Genomic DNA, 18,844 nt, shown 5'->3' with positions numbered 1-18,844 from the left:
ACCATCCAGTTTTCAACAGGACTAAACAAGTTTGGATGGAACACTGGTGACGTATTTTTTGCTACAGAAGGGAACCGAACACAGACGTGGAAATTTGTTTATTTTATTATATCTCGACTGCACCAACTGTCAATTTTAGGGAGATCAGAGAGTTAGTATGATACATCTGTACTGCTGTAACAGTGTCTATGTGTCCTGTAACATAACCATTTAGAAGTCTGTGCTGCTTGTCCTCACCTGAATGTGGGTGTGACAGTGAGTTCGGCTGGGGAAGCACTATAATCAGACACATGATGGCATGGGACCAGGACAAATGAGGAGACAGTACCACAGTGGGGCAAATACAAGGGGCACATTATTGCTCCATAATAACTGCTGAGCATATATTGGGAACTTTACAATTGTTGTGGCCACATTTCTGCTACATTTCTATTGCTAGGTATCAATCACCCAGAATTATAAATAAAGAACATTTTTCTTTTCTTTTTTTTTTTCTTGGTGGGAGTTGGGTGGTTGACCCGAGCCCTGGCCTGGTGGCCTGGGCTACTAGGGCTAGTCCTAGCATTCAGGTCCTTCCTAGAGGCTGGCTTCTCCTCAATGGCCAGCCACCATATTAAACTACCTACTGCTGACATAGTGGATTAGACTACTGGCTCATTTCCTTGTCTGTCAGCCTAGGGCAGGATGCTTACAGATAGTCAGGTCAGGGGGATGGTCTGCTGTTCCCCCTTGGTGGTCCATCAGGGAGGAGGAGCGGATCAGTCCCCTACCCTGACTTGCTGTACACCCTATCAGCCTAGAAGTCAGCCTTCCAAACTTATTTGCAAACTTACTTATTAGTAGTTAAGTATAAGGAATATTAATATAATGTTGGAGGAAGGTAATAATGCAATATAGTAGGGGTATTGTAGTGGGTATATTAAGAACATGTAGTGGAACTGATAATGCAATGTTTGGGGCTATTAATGTAATGCAGTGTGGGTATTAATATAATGCAGTGTGGTATTCATGTAATGTGGAGATGGAGGGATATTTATGAATTGTGGGGCTAAGGGAGGTTAGTAATGTAATGTGTATAATTCATATAATGTAGAAGCAGATGGTGACATTTAATTTAATTATGAGAACTATTTAAATTAATAACCCCCACATTTAGTTAATGTGGGGTTGATGGGAGCTACTAATATATATTGTAGGGGCTAATAATGTAATGTGAGGTCTCTGTAATAAATGTGGGGGCTAATCACTTAATGACATAGCTAGTTGGGGGGAGGAAAACTATTTATTAAATGTGGGTATTATTGATTTAATGTCAGGGCTGATTGGTGAGAGGGAAGCCTAGAGTGTGCACTCATTGTTCAGCTTTCCATGACGTAAATAGTACCTTTTCTTAACAGGGCACCGATATTTTGCCAAGCAGCCAAGTAGCAACAGAGCTTGACAATGGGCAGCAGAAGGTAGTCACACTCAAAGAACAGGTAGGAGAGGAACTGTTTGCCAACTGTTCTGTTCTGGTGGGGCGATCCCATATTTTGGTGATTTGCTGTTGGACATAGCGCCGCTTCCCGACATTAGGTGCTCCCGAGCCATTGTTCCTGAATACCTTTAATTGGATTTCCTGTGTATGACCTATTGCCTGTCCCTGGATACTGAACCTTTGCCTGTGACCTTGACATATGGCCTGTCCCTGGATACTGAACCTTTGCCTGTGACCTTGACCTGTCCCCTGTCCTTGGATACTGAACCTTTGCCTGTGACCCCGACCCTTCTGGTACCTGACATCCCCTCTGGTGCTCCGTCCAGTCTGCAAGATCGCTGGCCTGCCTCTGTTTCGTGTACCTGTGAGCAGCTGTGTGAGTATAAACTTATACTACTTATAGTTAAAGACCTGGGGGCATCTGAGTACCTGTGAGCATAACCAGTCCCTACGGGAAAGGCGTCTGCTAAAGGTGAAGACCTCGTCACCTGTTCTATAAGTTTATACCGCACTGCTTGCTGTAACAGTTACTGGGCTGTCCTTTCCCAAACACACACAGCACAGAACAACAGCGACCTTCTAAATCTAACTAATTGCTGGGACATCATAAATCACCACAGAGACAGGGACTCCCTGTCTCTGTGGTGGGACAGGAAACTGCAGTCATTTTAGGTCGTGGTATCGGGAGCCTTCCGAGGGGATGTAGTTATTCTGGCGACACAGAATATGTCGGTAGTGAGACTATCGTCACGAAAATATTGACAGTTACAATCATTGCCAAAAGTTTTGCAATGGTGGTGCTCCGATCCCGCAGCTGAATCAACTTTAGGAGACTTTCCTGGTGCTTGCTGCACATTCTTGTGCACATTGAAACCTTCTTCACAGCTATTGAACCTCTCTCCTTGAAATTCTTGATGATACAATAAATGGTTGATTTAGATGGAATCTTACTAGCAGCAATATCCTCAATTGTGAAGCCCTTTTTGTGCAAAGCAATTTTGACTGCACGTGTTTCCTTGCAGATAACCATGGTTAACAGAGGAAGAACAATGATTTCAAGCACCACCCTCCTTTTAAAGATTCCAGTCTGTTAATCTAACTCAATCAGCATGACAGAGTGATCTTCAGCCTTGTCTCCATCAACACTCTCACCTGTGTTAACGAGAGAATCACTGACCTGATGTCAGCTGGTCTTTCTGTGGCAGGCCTGAAATGCAGTGAAAATGTTGTTGTTGGGATAAAAGTTCATTGTTGTGGCAAAGAGAGACATTGAAATTAATTGTAATTATCTGATCACTCTTCATGACATTCTGGAGTATATGCAAATTGCCATCATAAAAACTGAGGCAGCAGACTTTGTGAAAAATAATATTTGTGTCATTCTCAAAATTTTTAGCCACGACTGTAGACTGTCGACAGATTCAGTGAGTTGACATGGTTAAAATGATGACTGTTGACAGGTAATGTAATGTAAAGTAATGTCAGTTGCAATATCGACAATGAAACCGCAATGTCAGCACCAGTACAGGTGCTGGATCCACTGGCACTTCAATATAGTCACCGGCACAATACAGTCAATATTTCACTAAACAAATAAGAAGTAAAATGTGAATACACTGCCCCAAAACATATTAACCCTAGTGCTGCCAGCCTAGGCTGATACTAGCAAAATCGGGGGGACAAAAACCTTGGGGTCCCTACGATTTTACTATTACCAGCGCTAGGCCTTGCCAGCTGGGGCTGGTGGCACTATGCTGCAGGTTCCCCTGCTATAGTGCCACCAGGCCTAGTGCTGATACTAGTGAAATCAGGGGAACCCTCAACCTTTTTGCCCCCCCCGCCTCCCGATTTAGCTAGTAGCAGCCCAACCTGGCAGCACTAGGATAAATCTGTTGGGGGAGGAGCACAGTCACAATGTCACCATTTTAACCATGTCAACATACTGAATCAGTTGAGGATGTTCATAAAATATGAAAACAGAGATGGCGCTGCCGATCACCAATCTTATACTCAAAAAGAATATACACTAAAAAAGTGTAATAAATGTGGACTAAAATCAAACTCTCTGTGAAAAATATTGAAACTACAAAAACAGCAAAACTTCAAATCTGCAATATCCAAAATGTACAACTGTCCCAAAGTTTGTGTAGTCCAATTTCTAATTGATCAAGTCCAATAAAATGTCCGTGACATCAATTTTTCATAAATCTTCCTCCCACATGATATAGATATAAAATTTAAAACGAAACAGCTGGAGATTAGGTGCAGCTGTGGACTGTTCCTCCATCCTTAATATCTGCATAAAGGAAAGCCGACCACCCTAACACCATCATGCGGAGTACATTTCTTCATGAATAGAAGAATTCTATTAGTATTTTTAATATAAAACTTTTTCTGATGCTCTTATATCTATAAACTATCATTACTGGGAGCTCTACTCCAACAGATACCACAGTCAGTGGCAGATCCAGAGGGGGGCGATCAAGGCAATCACCCCCTGGCAGGGTGGGGCTACCCCTGCTAGAGTGCCCACAATCAGAGTGTCCAGTCAGCATCCTCTGCCTCCCTGTCTCTGCAAACAGGCACATGTACATAGTGTGTGGATGAAGGCAGCCCTCCCTGGTAGGTGTAAAAAAGGGGGTGGTACTAAATTAAACTTATGGGGGAGGGCTGGGGCAGATGTATGAAGAGGAGATTGTTGTGGAAGCATATATGACAAGGGGATAATGGGCATTACATATGTTACATATGCCTTGCCCTTGTCACTTAGGTTACCCCACCATTCTCCTCTTTTCACATATGGAGGGGGGATAGATGTCCACCTCTCACAAGAGAAAGTACATGTCTATGTAGACTTGAATGATCTAAAATTCGCCAGAACACAACTATCATAGTTGCCTCAAGAACAACCCTTAGCACTGGATTGGTAAAAGAAATAATCTCACTCCAAGTTCTTCCCAGGACAATTCAAGTTTTAGCTATTGAAAAATTGTAGCCCAGAATGCTTACTTTTCTGCAAATCACTTAGTACCCAGGTACAGACAAGGGAAACTTCATGCCACAAAGGTAAGACAGGATTCTGTTCCAGCTAAATTATCCACATGCTGCGATATCGAAGCCGATATTGAGCAACTAGACCAATATTACAATTTATGTGGTCATCTTCTGCGGAGATAGTAATGAAATCAGACATGTGTAAACAAATTTAATGACGATCGTGACGCTTGACTCGCCGGTGGAACAGAAAGATAAGGCGACTTTTTACACATAGGAGCCTGTATTCCTATAGAAACATTAAAAAAGGATCAGGATGGAGCATCTGGCACTGACAAACTAAATTATAAAAAAAAAATCTACTTTCTGTCAATAAATTTACTGATCAAAGAGTTTTAGATATGAACTGAAGTCTCAATAGGATGATAGGAAGGTACTTGGATTGGAGCGATGGAAAATGTTAGCCAGCAGAGGTTACTCTAGATGAGACGGAAACAGAACAGAAGAACTGTCACACATGAAAATTGTACTTGAGGCTTAGGCTGTGTGCCAGACTACTGTGCTTGTTTATGGATTCTCCACAAATATTTCAGTCGCTTTGGTTTCATCTTGGAACATTGCAGTCATCTGAGCTGTACGGACTGATAAACAGTTTCTGTCTGGAATCCTGCAGCTATTTCTCTGCCATTTCTTTAATTTTTCAAATAAGGGCTTTAGAAGCAGACAAACAAGCACAGTGTGTCGGGATTTACCAGCTGCGCTATGCTAGAATGGAATTCATGGGTCCAGAAGTCTATTACCCATAGCGGCAACCACACAGCATTACTAATAAGGAGTATGGGGAATAATATTCACTAAACAAACAGATCCTAGTAAACAAAAAATCATAATTAGAATTTCAGAAGTAATATACATACAAGATAGATAGATAGATAGATAGATAGATAGATAGATAGATAGATAGATAGATAGATAGATTTTTGAAACAAATATTATCCAGATAAAAATGATTAATTTAAAAATTTTGTAGGGCTGTCCTTGTTGAATTAAAAATGAGTACACACACGTTAAAAGGTGACTAGCTACAGCTCAGAACACAATACAAGTAAGTATATTTCTCTTCCTGCATCCAAACATGGGAGAATGAGCAATATGTCTTCTCTCATTCATGGTAATAAATGCAAATATTCATATAAATAACTTTCTTTGTGCTGAAAAACATATGATAACCGATGATAGTGAACTTAGGTGGCATATTCCTGATTCTAAATGACTGGCCCATTGTTGTGGCAGTCAGAAATTCGGTTACAACTGCCGAGATGTTGGATGATATGAATGGGAGTTGTGCGCATGGCAAAACAGGCGTGTGCATAGGAGAGGGGATGGAGGTAGAGGGCAGTCTAGTGCTTCAAAGGTGTTGGCTTAAAAATAAAAGCTTCTGGTATAACATAAGAGAAAGAACCATTGACTTATGAATTATTGTGGTAATCATTATTTAATGATTATGGAGACAAAATTAATCTATAATTAACTTATTGGGCAATTTTTATTATATTAAGGGGGGCACTATTATTGTAATATGTGTTTTTATATTATGGGGCAATATGAATAAATAGTTATATTAAGGGGCAATAATATGTGATTGCTAACATGAACAATAATTATTTCTGAAGGGCCAACACTTATTATATGGCACTACAAGTACCAGCATGTACCTGTGCATTTTGAATGCTTTGCAATTTTTGGCCAGTTTATCAGTGGTTTTGTCTTTAATTTTACAGCTAATTTAAAACTTGTCCGTAAAAACTAGAGATGGGCGGGTCCGGTTCTCCGAGAACCGAACCCACCCGAACTTTGGGTATCCGAGTACCGAGCTGAGCAGCTCGGTACTCTCCCGCCCATTCCGAATCCAAATCGAGGCCGAACGTCATTGTGACGTCGTCGGATCTCGGGACTCGGTTCTCGCGATACTTCAACTTTATAAATACACGCCTCCACAGCAATCCATCGCCATTTGACAGAGGGAGAGAGCAGGGTGTAGTCATAGGCTAATTAGAGCAGGGACAGAGAATACCATATTGTTCTTGCAATTGCTCTAACCAAAATCGCTAGTGCAGAGAGGAGGATAGAGGTTTATTATTTTTTCTTCATATTTGGCACTCCCCAGCGCTTTTGGGGTGTCCCCCATAATTGTGCATTAATATTTCTGGCTGTCAAAAGTCATATCTGTCAGCAGTATCTACTCAATAATTTGTAGCACTCCTCAGTGTTTTTGGGGTGTCCTCCCTAATTGTGCATTAATATTTCTGGCTGTCAAAAGTCATATCTGTCAGCAGTATCTACTCAATAATTTTTAGCACTCCTCAGTGTTTTTGGGGTGTCCTCCCTAATTGTGCATTAATATTTCTGGCTGTCAAAAGTCATATCTGTCAGCAGTATCTACTCAATAATTTTTAGCACTCCTCAGTGTTTTTGGGGTGTCCTCCCTAATTGTGCATTAATATTTCTGGCTGTCAAAAGTCATATCTGTCAGCAGTATCTACTCAATAATTTGTAGCACTCCTCAGTGTTTTTGGGGTGTCCTCCCTAATTGTGCATTAATATTTCTGGCTGTCAAAAGTCATATCTGTCAGCAGTATCTACTCAATAATTTTTAGCACTCCTCAGTGTTTTTGGGGTGTCCTCCCTAATTGTGCATTAATATTTCTGGCTGTCAAAAGTCATATCTGTCAGCAGTATCTACTCAATAATTTGTAGCACTCCTCAGTGTTTTTGGGGTGTCCTCCCTAATTGTGCATTAATATTTCTGGCTGTCAAAAGTCATATCTGTCAGCAGTATCTACTCAATAATTTTTAGCACTCCTCAGTGTTTTTGGGGTGTCCTCCCTAATTGTGCATTAATATTTCTGGCTGTCAAAAGTCATATCTGTCAGCAGTATCTACTCAATAATTTGTAGCACTCCTCAGTGTTTTTGGGGTGTCCTCCCTAATTGTGCATTAATATTTCTGGCTGTCAAAAGTCATATCTGTCAGCAGTATCTACTCAATAATTTTTAGCACTCCTCAGTGTTTTTGGGGTGTCCTCCCTAATTGTGCATTAATATTTCTGGCTGTCAAAAGTCATATCTGTCAGCAGTATCTACTCAATAATTTTTAGCACTCCTCAGTGTTTTTGGGGTGTCCTCCCTAATTGTGCATTAATATTTCTGGCTGTCAAAAGTCATATCTGTCAGCAGTATCTACTCAATAATTTGTAGCACTCCTCAGTGTTTTTGGGGTGTCCTCCCTAATTGTGCATTAATATTTCTGGCTGTCAAAAGTCATATCTGTCAGCAGTATCTACTCAATAATTTTTAGCACTCCTCAGTGTTTTTGGGGTGTCCTCCCTAATTGTGCATTAATATTTCTGGCTGTCAAAAGTCATATCTGTCAGCAGTATCTACTCAATAATTTGTAGCACTCCTCAGTGTTTTTGGGGTGTCCTCCCTAATTGTGCATTAATATTTCTGGCTGTCAAAAGTCATATCTGTCAGCAGTATCTACTCAATAATTTTTAGCACTCCTCAGTGTTTTTGGGGTGTCCTCCCTAATTGTGCATTAATATTTCTGGCTGTCAAAAGTCATATCTGTCAGCAGTATCTACTCAATAATTTGTAGCACTCCTCAGTGTTTTTGGGGTGTCCTCCCTAATTGTGCATTAATATTTCTGGCTGTCAAAAGTCATATCTGTCAGCAGTATCTACTCAATAATTTTTAGCACTCCTCAGTGTTTTTGGGGTGTCCTCCCTAATTGTGCATTAATATTTCTGGCTGTCAAAAGTCATATCTGTCAGCAGTATCTACTCAATAATTTTTAGCACTCCTCAGTGTTTTTGGGGTGTCCTCCCTAATTGTGCATTAATATTTCTGGCTGTCAAAAGTCATATCTGTCAGCAGTATCTACTCAATAATTTGTAGCACTCCTCAGTGTTTTTGGGGTGTCCTCCCTAATTGTGCATTAATATTTCTGGCTGTCAAAAGTCATATCTGTCAGCAGTATCTACTCAATAATTTTTAGCACTCCTCAGTGTTTTTGGGGTGTCCTCCCTAATTGTGCATTAATATTTCTGGCTGTCAAAAGTCATATCTGTCAGCAGTATCTACTCAATAATTTTTAGCACTCCTCAGTGTTTTTGGGGTGTCCTCCCTAATTGTGCATTAATATTTCTGGCTGTCAAAAGTCATATCTGTCAGCAGTATCTACTCAATAATTTGTAGCACTCCTCAGTGTTTTTGGGGTGTCCTCCCTAATTGTGCATTAATATTTCTGGCTGTCAAAAGTCATATCTGTCAGCAGTATCTACTCAATAATTTTTAGCACTCCTCAGTGTTTTTGGGGTGTCCTCCCTAATTGTGCATTAATATTTCTGGCTGTCAAAAGTCATATCTGTCAGCAGTATCTACTCAATAATTTTTAGCACTCCTCAGTGGTTTGCGCTCAGAATGGATTCAAAGCAGTCCACATATGATCTAAATGAGCAACCAGGTTCTGTCACCAGTCCTGATGTTAGTGTTCCCAGTACGTCATCTGGCCAAGGCGATGTCAAACAACAGAGTGTTTTCAAATTAGTGCAAAAAACAAAAACCAAAAAAAAATTTACTGTATTGAAGCGAAAAAGAAGTGTAACTGAGCAAAAGTTAAGTGACGATAAAAAAAAAATTGCAAGCATGCCATTCTACACACGCAGTGGCAAAGAGAGAATGAGGCCTTCACCTTTGGCTATTAGTGGCAGATCCCAAAAAGTTACCCAGGCTACAATTGGTGCACAACTACTGTTACGCGTCAAAGCTGAGCTGCAAGATACCAGTGAGGCATTACAGGAGAATATTTGCTCTGATTCACAAATGACAACAATCCCTGTGGAGAGTCCATCCAACAGTGGGATGTCTAATCGTGAGCATTCTGCTGATGTGTGCCTTAATAGCCCGAGTGTAGCCGGTGATACCCAAATTGAGGATGCCACTTTGGAATTAGAAGAGGATGAGGGGGAGATTTGTGTAGGCGACGAGGGCGCTAATGATGATGTTGATGATTATGATGCAGACAGATACCAAATTGCCTTTCTCAATTTCTATTTATATTCTAGATTATATAACGGCTGAATAGTTTTCTATTTTACTCCTAGTGGAGAGAGGATCTGATGCAGACAGATACCAAACTGCCTTTGTCCATTTCAATTTATATTGTACAGTATATAACGGCTGAATTTATTAGTATTTTATACAAGTGGAGGGGGGCCTAGAGAGACAGAAACCAAACTGGCTTTCTCCATGTCAATTAATATTGTACAGTCTATAACGGCTGGATTTTTTTGTATTTTATACAAGTGGAGGGGGGCCTAGAGAGACAGAAACCAAACTGTCTTTCTCCATGTCAATTAATATTGTACAGTCTATAATGGCTGAATTTTTTAGTATTTTATACAAGTGGAGGGGGGCCTAGAGAGACAGAAACCAAACTGGCTTTCTCCATGTCAATTAATATTGTACAGTCTATAATGGCTGAATTTTTTGGTATTTTATACAAGTGGAGGGGGGCCTTGAGAGACAGAAACCAAACTGGCTTTTTCCATTTCTTTACATATTTAACTATAAGTGTAGGGTGTAATATACATTCAAAGACGATGGCTGCATTGCCAATATGCATAGATGGAGAGGAAGACAATCTGTTTTGTGTGTAGAATAGGCCTACCAACAAAGAATTAAACTGTTTTTTTGGATGATTTATTACCTCAACAATTAGATTACTTGTCTCTAAAACAGTTGGAGCACTAAATTGGGTTAATTTAGGCCCAAAAACATGGATTTTCCCAAAAAATAGCAAAACAAAACCAAACAAAACCAAAACCAAAACCAAAACACGCAATGGCGGTTTTGCAAAACCAAAACCAAAACCAAAACACGACGGTAATCCAGATCCAAAACCGAATCCAAAACCAAAACACGGGGGTCAGTGACCATCTCTAGTAAAAACGCCTCAAATTGGCGGTTTAATAAAACCTCTATTTGATACTTTTACCCCGTAATCCTTCTTACTCTCTGTCTGTCAGGCTGTACTTACTTTAATGACTGCTAATAATCTTACTGTAAATATGTTGCCTAACCAGTTGCTTCAAACGAGGTGGCTTTCTGACTGGGTTTAGCAAATTACTGATTATTTGAGAGAAATTATTAATACCTTGACAATTGGACTCAACATTAATTAGTTAACTAACCAGCAGGCTAACATATCACTGATGTATGACTGACTGGCAGCCATTAACCAGCTGGCCTACTGACAGGCACTCAGTAACTGTCTCTGTTTCTTCAGTCTCTCTATCTCTCTGAGTCATTACAGCACGTATAATGCCGATATTGAGCTTATCGTACGCAAAATCAGTCTGCGTATGCCCACAACTGGCCCATGCGCCAGAAAGCACAGCCTTGTCTGCTTGTCTTTGTATGCAAAGGACATTTACTACAGCCCACGATATCGGGGAGTGAATGGGGCTAGGAAGGGGCATTTGGCCGTAGTCAATTTGCAGTAAGGGCGTGCCAAGCTCTAGGGCACGCAGCCATGTCCGAATCAAGCTCTGAGCATCGCAAAGTTACTTGTTCTTCTGCTGTATCTCTTGCACCATCTATACGGCGACTCTAAATCCTGAGTCCTAGTGATGTCAGTATCGTATGATGTGCTATAACCAATACGTTTCTTGTTGACCTCAGGAGTATGCAGAGCCAAGTTACGTGCAGTTTAAACCAAACGCACGATGCGCTCAGTATGCGTTCCTTAATGGCTCAGACCCTCTGTCTCTAACCGTCTTTTGCTTTTTTTTACTCTGTTCTCTTCCTTATTAAACATTATTTCCTTTCATTAATTCCTCAGCTCCTATTATTATTTCTATTTTCTCTACCTATTTTTCCTCATACTATTCTACTCATATTCTCTCTCTTTCCCTCAAACCTGCACTCTCCTTATTTTTTCTATGCATCTCTCTCTTTCTTTTATGTGTCAGTGTCTGTCTCTCCTCATTTTTCTCTCTTTTCTGGCTCCTCTATAATCCGCTCAGGTAACAGATCTTTCTGAGAGCATACAATTCCAGCTATTTCTTACTCTCTCCACAGACAAAACATGCAGGACATTACAGCTTTGTTGCATTATTTTATTTTGCTGTTAAAATCACTTCACATCTCAATTCAGTTTCTGTCATATCATCATGGAATATAAGTATACAAGGAAATACAGTCATTGCAGTTGCACTTTGGACTACATACCTGGCAGAAGGGGCTACAGTCTCAACACTGATAAGCAGAGGAGGAGAGTTGGGTCTTCCAGGGTACACTGGCAAACCCCAGACTACAGAGAATACATCCTCCAGCATGCTGTCTCTGGAGGAAGGAAGTGAAGAAGTCCACCCCCTGCGTTCCCAGAAGAGCAGGAACAGTGACAAGATGAGCAGAGAAGATGGCGCGCCCACGGCTTTATAAGCCGCTGGCCACCGCCATCTTCTGAGTTCGTCGGCGGAGGAGAAAGAAGAAGACGTCGAGGGACATCCGGCGCTGCGAGTAGCGGCGGGGAGCCCTTGTAAGGGCTAAGAGCACCCTCGCCACGAAGGCTGCGGGAGGCAGAGTGCCAAACGGGAGAAGAGGCGCCGGTGGCTGGAGGGTCTGGAAGACCCGAAGATGGCACGGCAAGCGGAGTTTCCTGCGCGGAGCAGGTAAGTATAAAAATACTCATTTAGGTCGGGCGTTAGGCCCGGGGGACATTTCAGGCTTTAGGCCTGTACCACAATTAGGGGTGGCCACTGTAGGTGCCATTGGTCACAAGGCCCCATATTAGTCAGGAGGGCACAAGGCCCTAGAGTTAAGAGGGTACAAGGCCCTAGAGTTAGGAGGGCACAAGGCCCTAGAGTTTTAGGAGGGCACAAGGCCCTAGAGTTTTAGGAGGGCACAAGGCCCTAGAGTTAGGAGGGCACAAGGCCCTAGAGTTTTAGGAGGGCAGCAGGTCCTTGAGTGGAGCAGGGCGCCAGGCCTTTCAGTGTAGAGAGGTGCAGGCCTCTGGGTGAGGGGAGCGATAGGCTCCTGCCAGAGTAGCAGGACGGCTGCCCTGTAGTGTAACAAGGACATTGGGTCCTTGCGGTTAGAGGCACATAAGGTCCCTGATGGTTAGTAGAGCAGTAGGCCCTTTTAGCTGGTAGTGGGCGTTCGGCCCAGGTCTAGCAGGACGCTAGCTCCCGGAGTAGCGTAGGGGACACTGTGTCTCTTGATAGTTCAGTGGTGAAGTTTCTGGATTGGCTTATAAAGTCCCTCCATCCATCTGGAAGGGCACCTAAAGTCTATGAGTATAGCCGGGCGAGGGCTGTTCCCGTGGTGCACTCACCTTGTGGAGCTGTCCCTCCCGTATTCCCCCCCCCCCCCGCGCCAGCGGACCCCTTACCCTGCATGTCACAGAGGAAAGCACTGTGACTAGGATATATCTTGGAGAGAGTGCTTGCAAATGTCCAGGTATCCTGAGAGCAGGAGAGCCGGTGTCCAGCAGGCCAGAAGGTGTCCTGTCCTGTGTCCATGCTCCTAGACTTACCATATTTCAGAGCATCTGACCTTGTGGAGAGAAGCAGCAGCCTCCATGTTCAGCAACAGGAATGCTTTAGTCAGGGACTACGGCCATGTTTGAGTGTCCCTTAAGACTGCAGAGTTGGCAGAAAAAACAGGATTGTGTGGTAAACATCATTGATACTACTACTCACAGGGGCTGATGCATTAAGGAAATTAAAAAATTGAGTAAGTTTTCTTACTCAAGTTTTCCATGTTACAATGCAAGGGGGGCACATTAGTTTATTATTTTGCACATAAGGAAAATACTGTCTGTATTTTCATGTAGCACACAAATACCTCATAGCTTATCTGCACACTGAAATTTAAAGTTGATCTAGGACATGCCCTACCCCAAATATAAATCTGCCGTCACATTTTAAATTTACCTCCCCCTTCAATGCAACATGGTTTTGTCTTACTTATTTACTTTGATTTAAATTTCCTTAATTAATCAGGCCCAAGGTTACTAATAGTAACAGCCTGTCTGTCTAAACTAGGGGTCTATATTTATACAATCCACACACTTAAATGGGGACTACTACTACTATTTCAGTCATAACAGTTTTGACCTGTTTGAGACACTGGCTATGTTGCATGTTTTATATGAGAGGATGATACTCAGTTGTATTCCAGGGACTGTGTACATTATTGCCAATAACTTCTTTACTTTTCAATACATGCCCAGGTTACTATCTTAAATGCACCAAAGGTACCATAGTGATTAAGATCATTAGTGTATTATCTGACAGCATTATGCACATGTGTCATTTTCCTTACATTCTCTTATCCATTTCAGGGTGTGCACAAGTATATAATGATTTATACCTATATAGTATTGGCAAAACAGGACTTCTCAGTGCAATCATAGAAAGAGAAAAAGGAAAAACAGAACTGCGCTGTGCAGATTGAACACTGCAATAATAAATATCAGAGTATGTTAATATACATCAAACATGACATGAAAGGGTCTCTATACAATTAAAGTTTAATCGCTACATGAATAAAGAACATTCCAATCAATAACAAGACACATAAAAACAAAAAAACATAATAATAAAAAAATAGATATATAAATTCCAGGTCAAATTTCCAGCAATATGATCCAAAAGTATATTCAACACAGTCCTTATAGACCTCTGTATGTAGACATTCTCCTAAGGAATCCTAAAGGCACTAGTATTAGGGGAAAAATAATAGATCCCATATAAAGTGATATTGCGCTCACACAGATCCCACTGAGAAAATAGAAAGGAGATGTTAGGCCCTAAATAGAAGAATCCTCATGGTCCAGTATCTGAAAGCATACTGACCATGAGGTCATACTGATATTTTCATTTTTTTAATATGAATAATTCAATTGGAATGTACATGTATTAATTGGTTATTTATTTAATTTATATTTATTATACTCCCAACATTCTCATTAGCGCCAGAGAGCGCAATGTAACCACTGTGTTGCTATATGTGATATTATATATTAACCTCTTAGAGGTTCTCTCAAAGTATCTTAATTTGCATATGGATGACATATGTTTGTTTTAGCTAAGTGTGCGCCACCTTCAAGATTGACCAGAGGATCTCCCACAAGAATTCTTGTTTCACTCCATAAATTATTAATGAAGCAAAAATGAATTTTAGATTTTATTGTCCTAGGCCGGCGGTTCCCAAAGTGTGCGCCGCGGCTCCCAGGGGTGCCGCGGCGCTGTCACTGGGGTGCCGCGAGCCAGCCATAGGAGAAAACAAAGAGCACATAAACTTACCAATCCGCGCGGCGCCGGGACCCAGCAGACTCCTCTCTCCCGCAGCTGACGTCGATATTCAGTGACTGCTGCGGGAGAGAGGAGTCTGCTGGGTCCCGGCGCCGCGCGGTTTGGTAAGTTTATGTGCTCTTTGTTTTTTCCTATGGCTGGCTCGCGGCAGAGGAGTGAGAGGGAGCGTGACAGCGGGGCAGGCAGAGGGGCAGAGGAGTGTGACAGCGAGGCAGACAGACAGCGGGCAGACAGAGGGGCACAGCAGGGCAGACAGAGGGGCACAGCGGGGCAGACAGCGGGCAGACAGAGGGACACAGCGGGGCAGACAGCGGGCAGACAGAGGGGCACAGCGGGGCAGACAGAGGGGCACAGTGGGGCAGACAGCGGGCAGGCAGAGGGGCACAGCGGGCAGACAGAGGGGCACAGCGGGGCAGGCAGAGGGGCACAGCGGGGCAGACAGAGGGGCACAGTGGGGCAGACAGAGGGGCACAGCGGGCAGACAGAGGGGCACAGTGGGGCAGACAGAGGGGCACAGCGGGGCAGATGGCAGGCAGACAGAGGGGCACAGCGGGGCAGACAGCGGGCAGACAGAGGGGCACAGCGGGGCAGACAGAGGGGTAGAGAAGTGTGAAAGCGGGGCAGACAGAGGGGCAGATGAGTATGACAGAGGGGCAGACAGTGGGGCAGAGAAGTGTGACAGCGGGGCAGACAGAGGGGCAGAGGAGTGTGACAGAGGGGCAGACAGCGGGGCAGACAGAGGGGCAGAGGAGTGTGACAGAGGGGCAGACAGCGGGGCAGAGAAGTGTGACAGAGGGGCAGACAGCGGGGCAGACAGAGGGGCAGACAGAGGGGCAGAGGAGGGTGACAACGGGGCAGAGGAGGGGGACATCGTGAGAGGGGCAGTGGAGGGGGGACATCGTGAGAGGGGCAGTGGAGGGGGACACAGCGTGAGAGGGACAGTGGAGGGGGACACAGCGTGAGAGGGGCAGTGGAGGGGGACACAGGGTAAGAGGGGCAGTGGAGGGGGACACAGAGGGCAGAGGAGGGGACAGCGTGACAAAGGGCAGAGGAGGGGGGGACATCGTGAGAGAGGGCAGAGGAGGGGGGACATCGTGAGAGAGGGCAGAGGAGGGGGACATCGTGAGAGAGGGCAGAGGAGGAGGGGGGACAGCGTGACAGAGAACAGAGGAGGGGGGACAGCGTGACAGAGGGCAGAGGGGGCAGTGGGAGAGAGGGCAGTGTGTCTGGATGCAGAGGGGGCAGTGTGTCTGGATGCAGAGGGGGCAGTGTGTCTGGATGCAGAGGGGGCAGTTTTGCATACAACTAAATAAGTATTTCTGTCCTGACCTAAATACTTATTACATTTTTTTGACCCAACTACTTCTAAAACAGGACTGCTCAATAATTATTTTGGAGGGGTGCCTTGAAAAAATTTGGAGACTCTAAGGGTGCCGCGAACTGCAAAAGTTTGGGAACCACTGTCCTAGGCATTGAGTCAATAAAATTGAAAAAAAGTCTTTGATTTGATTTTCCTTAAACATGGAAGATTCATTCCAACGTAATTCATTCTGAAGACAAAACATGATTCTAAAAATGGTCAGGGTCAGCAGGTTAAACTGAAACCCCATCTGCAGAATACTTTTTCTGGCAATGGACAAAATGATTAATAATAATAATATGTTGTACCTGTCTCCTGAGCACTTGGTTGTGATCGATCTGCATCATCTGCACCCCTGTTACTGACAAGTTCGTTAGCCAATCAGAACATTGGAACGTTCACAGCAGCAGTAGACGAGTGTTGATCTTGTGGAAAGCAGTGACCTGTCCATTTGTGTGATTATATTTGTGAGCACAGAGTTAAACTTGACAGGGGCAATGTAAAGATTTGTGTAGGAGTAGAGGCAGCAGGAAGCCACAGAGTTAGATAGGGTAAGATGCAGGGGTGGGGTACGGAATAATGATGGTGATTATTCCGACAAGACTTACCCCGACGTCTTCACACCCAACAGCTCCTTCCTGACCAGGTTCAAGGACGACTGATGTGACAACCGACTGCAAGGCATTGCGACAAATGAAAAAGCCGGCGAGACTTGATGACGTCACTGGCGATGCTGTTATCTGTGCTGTTAAGGGGGTAATGTAAGTATGCGGGCATGGACAATGTACTTTGCAAAGCGTTGTACATTGTCCATACTTACATTACCCCCTTAACAGCACCGATAACAGAAGACGTCGGGGTAACTCTTGACAGGGTAGTCAGCATCAATATGCTGACTACCACCGAAGATGTGGGATCCCCCAAAAGTGCAGACTAGTGGTATGAGGCTCCTATCCTTCTGATGCTGATCATTAACTCCAATTCTGCATTATAATATGCACAAGTTCAAGTGCTTAACAAATCACAATACCAGTTATTGCTATTTGCCTAGTATAAATAGCCAAATGTAATACAAAATTGTCATCACTAGGGGGCGCTCAATGCGCAATAATTACAACATTTACATAAAATACCACTGAAATAGAGCAAATCCCTACAGTTTACCAAGCTGAATTACTTTGATGATAAAGATTTACAAGAAAACACCCAACTCTATAAACTATTATTTACAAAACCCACAAAGGATGATATAAAGGTCACCTTTTGATACAAAAGAAAAGCTACAAAAATCAAGTTTCCACGCACAATGAAATAATGCTTTTTTGTCCTGATTCATCTCCGAACGTAACTTAAAAAACATGCACGTAACCTGTATGCACGTATTTAAATCCAAGTACAGCTGAGCAATATGTTCAGAGATAATATGGTAGTGAGTTACATGATGTATAATCCTATACGTACGTGTCACTACATTTTATTTGCCCTTCTATCGATTTAGGAGCAATTGGACCTTTTTGTATTACATACGTGTTTACTCCTAATTCACATCTGAACGCACATGACTTTATTATTCCTGAACAATCATGTTTCATGAAAATTACATCATATTAACCCTTACACTGCGTTACCTCATCAGCCTTCCCTTTACCATGATAACAATAAAACCTTTATAACATACTCTACCTTCAAATAGGTCTCATTATTACACATTTACTTAGAAAACCCACACACATACACAAAGGTTTTCTCAAACAACAAACTTTTGTATAACAAAATAAACCAATTTGGTTACAGGTTTTTTTTATAATAATAATGTGCAAGGGAATGTTTCTTCTGCACCTGAAAAAAATATAATAATAATTAACACTACATTTTAAGTTCATAATGTTATTACATGTTAGAAACATATCTTTGCTCTATGGGTGTAAATTGGTCCCACGTGATTCTAGCTCTGCAGCGCTAAGAGGTGATAGATTAAGAGAAATTCTCTGAAAGATTCATCTTATAGCCCTTTCCCACCAAAATCCTGTGTCAGACACGGGATAATGAACACGGTTTCAACCAGTGTTGCAACCATTCACACCAGAGGCAGAACTAGCGAGCTGTGGGGGGGAGGAAGGAACAGGGGCCCACAGCTCGCCCATGCAGCGGGCCCCATTATCTTCATGGGCCCTGATGCACCAATGGTAGTTTCGCCACTGACTGACACTTCACTTTAGTTCCAGCTGTATCCTGGGTCACCACCTTTCACACTAGACCTGTGTCTGCCCTGCATTTTCACGTTGAGCCCCTCCTATGAGCTGCTTTTAACTGAACCCGGGCCGAATAACCTGGGAAAACCTTTCAGACAGCAGCGTATCCGGCACCTACTCGGAAATAATTTTGGTCCAACCAGGGTCTTGGACATTCACACAGACACCCAACTTGGGTCATACCTGGGTCCATGCCTCTTTGTGAAAGGGGTATTAGTGTGAACACAGTACTAGCCAGAGGACTGCATTGTGGAGGCACCTCCAGATGTACTGAGGTGGGTGTTGCTTTACTGAAGGGCAAACACTTATTAGGCCCATTAAGTCTGACGTCTGTAGAATAGCAATATTTGTTTAGGCCTAGGCAAATACAGATTTACCA

The sequence above is a fragment of the Mixophyes fleayi genome, chromosome 4, assembly GCF_038048845.1.
Source record: "Mixophyes fleayi isolate aMixFle1 chromosome 4, aMixFle1.hap1, whole genome shotgun sequence".
In the NCBI taxonomy this organism is placed as follows: Eukaryota; Metazoa; Chordata; class Amphibia; order Anura; family Limnodynastidae; genus Mixophyes; species Mixophyes fleayi.
The sequence above is the reverse complement of the archived record's forward strand: the minus strand, read 5'-3'. Positions refer to the sequence as shown.